The sequence below is a fragment of the Mus musculus genome, chromosome 13 (genome assembly GCF_000001635.26).
Source record: "Mus musculus strain C57BL/6J chromosome 13, GRCm38.p6 C57BL/6J".
Classification (NCBI taxonomy): Eukaryota; Metazoa; Chordata; class Mammalia; order Rodentia; family Muridae; genus Mus; species Mus musculus.
Genome location: NC_000079.6, coordinates 50,256,753 through 50,265,993, shown reverse-complemented (window position 1 = coordinate 50,265,993; position 9,241 = coordinate 50,256,753). Strand labels below are relative to the sequence as shown.

The following is a 9,241-nucleotide window of genomic DNA, read 5'->3' as shown; positions in this document are numbered from 1 at the left end:
TTAGGAATGTATTTGACACAGTGCATAAGTTTTAAAGCCAGGCCTGTCAACTAGCAATGCAAGTGCTGTCTATCAGTGTACTACACCTGGTGGTATATGTACCTCCTCAGTTTCTCCGGGAGCTCAAACAAGGCAGTGATGAGGTTGCAACTCATGGAGATCTGGGAAGTTCTTTAGGGTAGCAGTCTTCAGCTTCCACATGGACCAGCCATCCTTACCAAGGTGATGCCAAAATATGGCTATGCCACACAGGATGACCTCAGGGGAGTGTTTGCACTTAAACTCATCCAGAAGAAACTTACACTTGGGATTAGAGTAAACCTTAGGCTGAGCTGTCAGTGCAGACTTTCCTTTCTCCAACCTCTTAGTAGGTGGGAAATTAGCCATCTTTCCTCTTTCCACTCACTCTGGGGATTCTGCTTATTATCTTTTCTACCTTGCTCTTTCCATGGGGTAGCCATTGTAGATTGGCTCCCTACAAGCTCCCTACCATCAAACTGCAGATTCATCTCAAGACATCCCTGAAATGAAATTGCTTAATAACGATGAGGAAACATCATTTGGTACCGTACAGAAGGCCTCGAGAAAAGAAGGGCCCTGACCTGTCATGGAGTGCCACAGGCTGGCTCAGTTGGCTCCTCAGCCCTCTGGAGAAATCAGTGTCCTAGTACTCAGGTGGGAAAGGAGTTGGTGAGTGACAAACAGACACGAACACCAGAGAGTGTTGGAACTGAATGTAATTTTCCAAAGCGAGCATCAGATTTACATTACAGAAGAAAATAAGGAAGTTAGGTGATAGATACATTGAGGTGATCTGATGCATCATGATTCTTTACACAAAACAGAGTAATGCATACATAAAGACTGAAAGGAACCAGTCAGTGGCTACAATTGAGATAAAAGTGGCCCTATCTAAAGTCAGCTATTCTAGGAGCCTGCTGAGGATTTCATACCCTAGTCACAATTCTAGTCTATTGTATAAGCCACCAACAGGGGGCTTCTTCTCTTGCTAAACTTTTCCTGAATAATGCAATACTCTAGTTCCTCCTAAACCACAACCCTCCTACTTCCTAGACCATTGAAAATTCCAGCATATGAGAGTGACTTGGCTGTTATTCTAAGTTTACTTTGTAGAACTTGCCCTGAGATTTCTACTCTTACCCAGTAAACTGCAATGCCTGATTTGTTTCACTATCTCTTTCAACACTGAAGGCATTTTTGTCTGAATAAGTCAAATCATTCCTTCGGGGCACCTATAATGAAACAATCCTGAAAGAAAGCACTCTAAGCCCATCACTGACCATGGCCAGGACCTATCTGGACCACATCCCTGTTATGGAATGACAAAGACTCTCCAGGAGACCAGTTTCTGTGAAACTTTGTATCTCAGGACTACAGCCAAGCTATTGGACTTGTCATGCACACTCCACTGGAATGGGTGTGGCAATGGAGCCAGACCAGGATTCAGAATATCATGATGCCAACCAGTGCTACTTGCCTGTGCACCTGGAAAGTCCTCAACTTATCTCAGTGACCAGCTGACCTAGGTTTCCCCTCGACAGCTCTCCTGCCACTTGAGTGGACTGTATGTCATGCATGATGCTCAAGGTGAGGGCACCCAGGTGCTCCCCGGAGAAATGATGTCACAGAAATAATCATTTCTGATAGGTTGCTTCAAACATACCCTACTCTTTCACCAGTATCCCTAAAGTTTTTCCTGAATTTTCTTTTAATTTTTTATCCTGTTTTGCCTTACTTGCATTCTTCTTATGTCACCAGGTCTAAATCTCACTGCCATCTTTGGCTAGTGTCACTCTAACTGTTCGAGCCCCTTCCTGCCCAGAAGGATGTAGTAAAATCTCAAAAAAGGAGAAGAAAAAGGAGTATGAAGAGGAGGATAATGAGAAGGAGATGAAGAACAGGAAGACAAAGTACAAAACCACACTTCAAGGGACAAGGCTGTCCAGAAATCATTATCACCAGGGTCACTGCACACACACAGCCCCCACTCCCACACAAAACAAACAAACACACCATAAATTTAAAGATCCAAAAGATGCAATGATAGTAACCAGGAAGGAGCAATATACATTTCATTCCTGTTCTTGGATGGAACTGGAGCACCCTTCAGGTTGGAATATCTTTCTGCATGATACTTAGGTCTGGACAAAGAGTGGAGTTAATGTGCATACACTATCAAAAGCAGCAGGAGCTGTCACTTTGTCCCAAGTATTTTCTGATAACTGTTTATATGCCTGGGGTCACACATGAAGTCCAACTCTGCTTTCAATAGGTGTACCCCTCAATTTTAGAAACTCAGCAAGGTGCATATATAGAATTCCTTCCCAGGAAAAGTATAGACTATGGACTCTAAGGAAAAGCTCTCTAACAGACCTGGTTCTTAGCCTGGTGCTCTGAGTATGGGAAGCCTAGACCATCACAGACTCAGAGTGATTTCTGTCAGGGCAGAGATTATGCCTCCAATGTGTCTTGTGTTGGAAAGAAGGGAATTACTAGGAGACCTGAGTCTTCCTGTATTTCCCTTTAATTGAGGGTTGGGTGGAGTATAATCTCTTTGTGACTGTACAGGAGCCTCAGTTAGACCAGGAGAGATGGAGCTGGAAGCAGACCTACCTGGATGTTGCTGTATACAAGAGTATTGCAACATGTAAGAGCAGAGCCTCCTGCTACCATGGTAAGCAGAACTCTGGTGCCCCTGGGATTGGCAGCACTATATGCTTGTTTGGAACCCACAGCCCCATTAGTACACCATGAAGTCAAGAGTGAGATGAATCTCCTACAGGAGACTTGAAATTTAAGAGACCTGGGGTGAGTCCTGTTCTGGACTTGGTTATTTTTAATAAATGTGGCAAAGTTAGGAAGACCAGGTTCTTGACCAAGACTTGACTTGGGGCTCCTGGCTAATCCAGGAAAGAGAGCTGGAGTTTCCCCAGAGCTATGATAAATTTCAGGTCCAAAGGACAAACAGGATTCCTTGAGGATAAGTGTGACCAGAGGCAAAGTGCTCCCTTCATGAGTACACTTCAAGTCTCTTCTTCATATTTCACTTCATGAAGACAGATGTCTACATCATTGACAATGAACTCACAGAGGCCATACCTTTGTTCATAAGAGCACAAGTATATTTACCAAAGAGGTGGGTCAGGAAAATGTTACTAAATATTTAGGTGTAATAATCCAGGGTGTGCTCTACTTCCTGGCTCCGGAGGAACTCTGATAAATTCGAGAAGTCCATGAAGAGGGAGGGATGACAACATTGCCCACTGACATCTTCTCCCCATGAATGTATGCTCTTCCTGTTCTCATTGGCAGACCTTGGTCCCTCTAAGACTAGAGAGCAAACTCTCTCCTTAGGCTGCCTAGGCTCAGTTCACAGTTGAGGAGGATCCAGCAGGGACACCTGTGAAACACAGGACAGCACAGCTTACACATGGTCTCGGCTCTAGCCCATGAGGGTTTGGTTTAGAGTAGGGCTCCATGCAACCCAGGAGGACACAGCTTACAGGAGGCATCCACTGCAGTGCAGAAGAGCATGGGTTATAGCCTGGGTCCACTGCAGCCTCCCAGCTGGACTTCCCACCCTTCTGCTCATGACGATGAAGAACAGGAAGATTGAGACCTCTTTTTCTCCCAGGAAACGTAAGGAAATATTGGGCTTGCAGGGAACTGAAGATGTAGTCTTGACACCTCCTAGGAGCTGAGAATAATCAGCATTTGGATAAGTGCATAGCCTGCTGCAACAGCTGTTTGTGCCATCACATCTCCCAGAACAGCTAAGACCTCTCTGCAGGCTCCTCCCCCTTCATTTATTCTATGAAGCCACAGTCACTTTGATACCCAAAACACACAAAGATACCACAAAGAAGGAGAACAGTTTTGCTCATGAATATTGATTCAAACATACTCAAAAATTTCTAGAAAACTGAGTTCAAGAACACATGAGAACCATCATTCACCAGAAACAAACAGGCTTCATTCTAGAGATGCAAGGTTGCTTCAATATACAAAAATCCATTAATGTAATGCATTATATAAACAAACACAAAAGGAAAAAAATCACATGATCATCTAATTCAATGCAGAAAAAGAATTTGACAAAATACAATACCTCTTTGAGGGAAGCCATTCCGGGCTCCCTGGCCAGCTGGACAGAAATCTACTCCAGGCTGTAAACAAGCCCATGTTTGGTGCATGGCCCGCCCTTAATTCCTGATTGGCTGAGCAAGCCTGCCTGGTAAGGTGATGTGACCTGTGGTGATTGGTGGGGGCGTGGTTGTGGCTGGAGTGGAGAAAAACACTTGTAACTAGAGAGGCAGGGGATTTGAAGAAAGAAGCTGCCTGAGTAAACGGCTTTAAGTAGAAGCGGTGGTTGTGTTTTGCTTGCTTGCCGTGTTGGACGCGACACCTCTTCATGTTAAAAGTACTAGAAAGATGAGGAATTCATGGTCCATACCTAAATATAGTAAAAGCAATATACAGCAAACCAACAGCCAATATCAAATTAAATGGAGCGATACTTGAAGAAATTCCACTAAAATCAGGAATGAGACATGGCTGACCACTCTCCTTGTATCTATTCAATATAGTTCTTGAAGTTGTAGCTAGAGTAATAAGACAACAAAAGGATATCAAGGGGATAAAAAACAGCAAGGAAAATGTCAAGGTATTATTTGCAGATGATAACATAGAATACATAAGCAACCCTAAAAATTCTACCAATGAACTTTTACAGCTGAGAAACATCTTCAGCAAAATGGCTGCATGTAAAATGAACTTGAATCAGTAACTTGCATTTATACCAATGATAAAAGAACTGAGAAATAAATTAGGGAAACAACATACTTTATAATAGTCACAAATACTATAAAATATCTTGGAGTAACTCTAATCAAACAGGGGAAATATCTATATGACAAGAACTTCAAGTCTCTCAAAAAAGAAATCAAAGAAAACCTCAGAAAAAGGATTGATATTTCATGGTAATGGATTGGTAAGATTAACAGTCAAAATGGCCATTCTACCAAAAGCAATCCACAGATTCAATGCAATGGCCATCAATATTCCAACACAGTTCTTCACAGACATGGAAAGAACAATTCTCAATTTGATATGGAAATACAAAAACAAAAACAAAAACAAAAACAAGTATAACTTAAACAATTCCTTTTTTAAAATATTTTTATTAGGTATTTTCCTCAATTACATTTCCAATGCTATCCCAAAAGTCCCCCATACCCTCCCCTCTACTCCCCTACCCACCCATTTCCACTTTTTGGCCCAGGCGTTCCCCTGTACTGGGGCATAAAAAGCTTGCATGTCCAATGGGCCTCTCTTTCCAGTGGTGGCCAACTAGGCCATCTTTTGATACATATGCAGCTAGAGTCAAGAGCTCTGGGGTACTGGTTAGTTCATAATGTTGTTGCACCTACAGGGTTGCAGATCTCTTTAGCTCCTTGGATACTTTCTCTAGCTTCTCCTTTTGGGGCCCTGTGATCCATCCAATAGCTGACTGTGAGCATCCACGTATGTGTTTGGTAGGCCCCGGCATAGTCTCACAAGAGACAGCTACATCTCGGTCCTTTTGATAAAATCTTGCTAGTGTATGCAATGGTGTCATCGAACTTAAACAATTTTTAACAATAAAAGAACGTCTAGGGGAATCACCATCCCTGTCCTCAAGCAATACCACAGAGCAATAGTGAGAATAACTGCAACAGAGACAGCCAGGTTGATCAATGTAATAGAACGATTGAGCAGCAAGCTCCATCCAGGTGTAAACAGTGGAACCATTAAGGCTGGAGGAGGGGAGGCTACATCTCCTCCCTGTTGTTAATAAAAAAATAAAATAAAATAAAAGGCTGGCCTGAGGCAAAAAAAAAAATATGTATGCGCAATAGTTCTGCCTGAACTGAATTCTTAAGGCTAAAGAGAAAGCCCACCTCAGTAGGATTTCCTAACTATTCTTATGGAAAACCGTATCTGGATGAGACTGCCCTTTCTGTCCTAGTAAACAACAGAAAAGCCCTGAGCAGTATGCTCAGAATTTATAATGCTAATTAGTACTGAGTAGGTAACTTCCTAGTTGAATTTTAAGTAGGTTGTTGGAACCCTGGCAAGGGTTGACTGTACAAATTTGAAATGCACTTTATTAAGAATAACACTGAGTTGATATTCCTCTGAATTTTTGGATGACAGGCGGGAAACAGGGAGGAGGCGGTAACAACTGGCTCCGTAGTACAAGGCCAATTTGCTTTTTTAGGGTGGGAGGCTGGGAAGGGTTTGCCAACCTCTTCCCCCCCTCCCCCCATTAATTAAGTTTAATAAGGCCATGCTTAACTGAGGTGATCAAATGATTTTCTCATCCGTAAATGAGTGGGCTTTTAACCTTGGCTTGGGTTGGACATTGACCCAATTCCTCCCTCCCGTGTATGCTGTCAAGACCCACACCTGTGGCTCTTGGTATCTTTTGGGGAGGGGAGGCAGAGTCTTAGATATTTTTGGTTTTAGCTGGAAGTAGATACCAACATCCATCCAAACCAGGTATATTGCACAGGGAACTCAGAAATGGTCAAGTTGGACTTCTTCCTGAAGTAATTCTCTGCACCAAGCGATACCCATACTGTATTTGTATGATCACGAAACAGTATGCACAATTCTGAGTATTGTGCAGCTCCTAAAGGAGAATTGTCAACCTCAGATTTAGCAAGGCCTAGACAAGAACTATGTCATTAGTAACACCACGATTCGTGGCTGAAATAGGAGCTGGAAGTCATCCTCCTCATCTCTGTTATTTCCACAGCCTGAGGAACTAATGGGACCTTGCAGTAACAGCAAGGGTGAAAAGCCAGAGGCCAGCAAAGGGACTAAGCCCGTCTATCAAAATAAAAACCAATCTCTTTTAATATTTGAAATATCTCCTTTTCTTTTACCCTCTTGGTAAACCTAAATTTCAACTCAGGCCGAAAGCCACGTGCTAGAACGTCCTTGGAATGAAGATAGCAGTTGCCACCTCTTGGGGGCGGGGGGGGGGGGGGGGGAATACATGCCCGCTGGTCCGGCTGGAGAATGTTGATTGACCTGATTGAAAAACAACATCTAGACAATGAGAAAGTAGCAAAGCAAATCTTCTTTTGGGGAAGTCCAGGTACTTTATTCAGTTGCAAATTGTAAAGCTAAGTCTAGTCTCTGACCTCCTGTCGGGGAGCTGGTTCAGAGAGTAGCAGGAAAACAGCTTTTCTGGGAGCCTCAGTTCCCAGCTGAATTTTAAGCGAAAGAGGAATTTTAGTCCTCAGAATGATACTTACGAGAAGATTTAGAATCTGTGTTCATCTGACGAATTAATCTCTCTGGCAGCCACCGCACTCCATCTTCATCTCGTGAAAAAACACAAACCGAGCTACTTCCCCAGATTAGAACCGGATCTGGAACCTTCCATTCGTTAGTCAGCGGGTCCTTCCATTTTACCAATGCATAAGAATTAGAAGTAACTGGATGCCAGTGGCGATCTGCTGCAGACTGACCTTTAATATCAGTTTGCAAAAAATTTAGAACAAATAAAGGCAAGATGAGCCTTTGGTGACCTTGGGGTATATAACTATCCCTGTTTTGTTTTAAAAAGCCAATTCTTTAAGGTGCGATGAGCATGTTCAACTATTCTTTGTCCCATGGGGTTATAAAGAATTCCAGTTTTATGTTTGATACCGAATTCCTTGCAGAATGAAATAAAATTCTTACTAGAATAGGATGGCCCGTTATCTGTCTTAATAAGTTTAGGCAATCCCACGGCATTAAAGGCTTGCAGGCAATGATCAATTACGTTTTTAGAAGCCTCTCCTGTATGAAGAGAAGCAAAAAGAAATCTTGAACAGGTATCGATACAAACATGTATATATTTTAGTTTTCCAAATTCTGCATAATGGGTTATATCCATTTGCCAAATATGATTAGGCATAAGGCCTCTAGGATTGACTCCTAAATGTGGCACTGGAGATAATTTAATACATTTAGGACATTGTTTTACAATCATTCTTGCTTGCTCCTTAGTGATCTTATGTCGGAGCCTTAGGGTATGGCTAGAGAGATGAAACCTTTCATGATCACGTTGGGCCAAAGCAACAGGATCTGAAATTAAGGTTTCTCCTATTAGACCTCTGTCAATGTGATCATTGCCTTTAGCTAGAGGCCCAGAAAGACCAGAGTGAGACCGTATGTGGCCAATATAAAATGGATTTTTCCGGGCGAGAATGATGTTTTGCAATTCTGAAAATAAAGATCCTGACAGCATATTGAAGTTAAACATACCACAGGTCTCCAATAAGGGTACTGATTGTGCAACATATAAACTGTCAGTAAAGATATTAAAAGCCTCATGTACAGACTGAAAGACCATTAGTACTGCTGTTAACTCGGCTAACTGAGCCGAAAGGCCAGGAGTCTCTATGATAACTTGTTGATTATTATTAAGATATCTAGCTTGCCCTTTAGAGGAGCCATCAGTAAAAATCAATAGAGCATTATATAAAGGCTGTAAGGAAGTCATTTTAGGAAATATCACATCATGTACATTTGAAAATTTTATCAACCTATCTTGGGGGTAGTGGCTGTCTATAGTTTTGTTAAAAGGCTGAACAATGATATCTGTCTCTTTGTCGAAATAAGTTAATGCCTGCCTTCTTTTAGTGATCATCATCTGTGCCACTGCTTTGTGATATGGCAAGATATTACATTTAGGAGAAATCTTTGAGTGTATCAACATAATAGGAAATTTTTGCCATAGCAGTCCCATAGGCACATGAGTTGTATTGAAAATTAACAGATGTAGGGGCAAGGAGTAATCTATATAAGTGAGAAATTTCTCTTTAATAGCTTTTTCCACTAGCTGTAAGGCCAGCAATCCTTCTGAGGCTAGGGATCTAGGGGAAGTGGGGGATGTGCTCTGACTTAACTTTGCTAGGTAATTTAGAATATAGGCATCTCTAATATTGGACTGAATATTAGACCAGTCTAAGATTGAGTTAGAATGACTGGTCACACTGAAGAAAAGAGAAAAATCATTATGACTCTATTAAATGACTAATTTCATGAAGTCAGAATATACAGTCTCTGATGTACTATTGCCATAAAGTTAAAAGGCTAGAAGCTAGTCTAAGCTGGAAAAATGGCAAGCAAGGATGGATCTAAAACATGAATTTAATTTAATTTCTTAGTCATTATAATCAGG

At 41.8% G+C, this 9,241-nt stretch overlaps 1 long non-coding RNA gene across 1 annotated transcript; it reads right to left on the bottom strand.

Annotated features, from left to right (window-relative positions):
* Positions 1-3,124: 3,124 nt before the first annotated feature.
* Positions 3,125-4,179, bottom strand: 2310081J21Rik (RIKEN cDNA 2310081J21 gene). Its single transcript, NR_045474.1, has 3 exons — positions 4,130-4,179; positions 3,525-3,718; positions 3,125-3,421 (listed from the first exon to the last, which is right to left on the bottom strand). It is a non-coding gene; the product is annotated as an RIKEN cDNA 2310081J21 gene (long non-coding RNA).
* Positions 4,180-9,241: the final 5,062 nt, after the last annotated feature.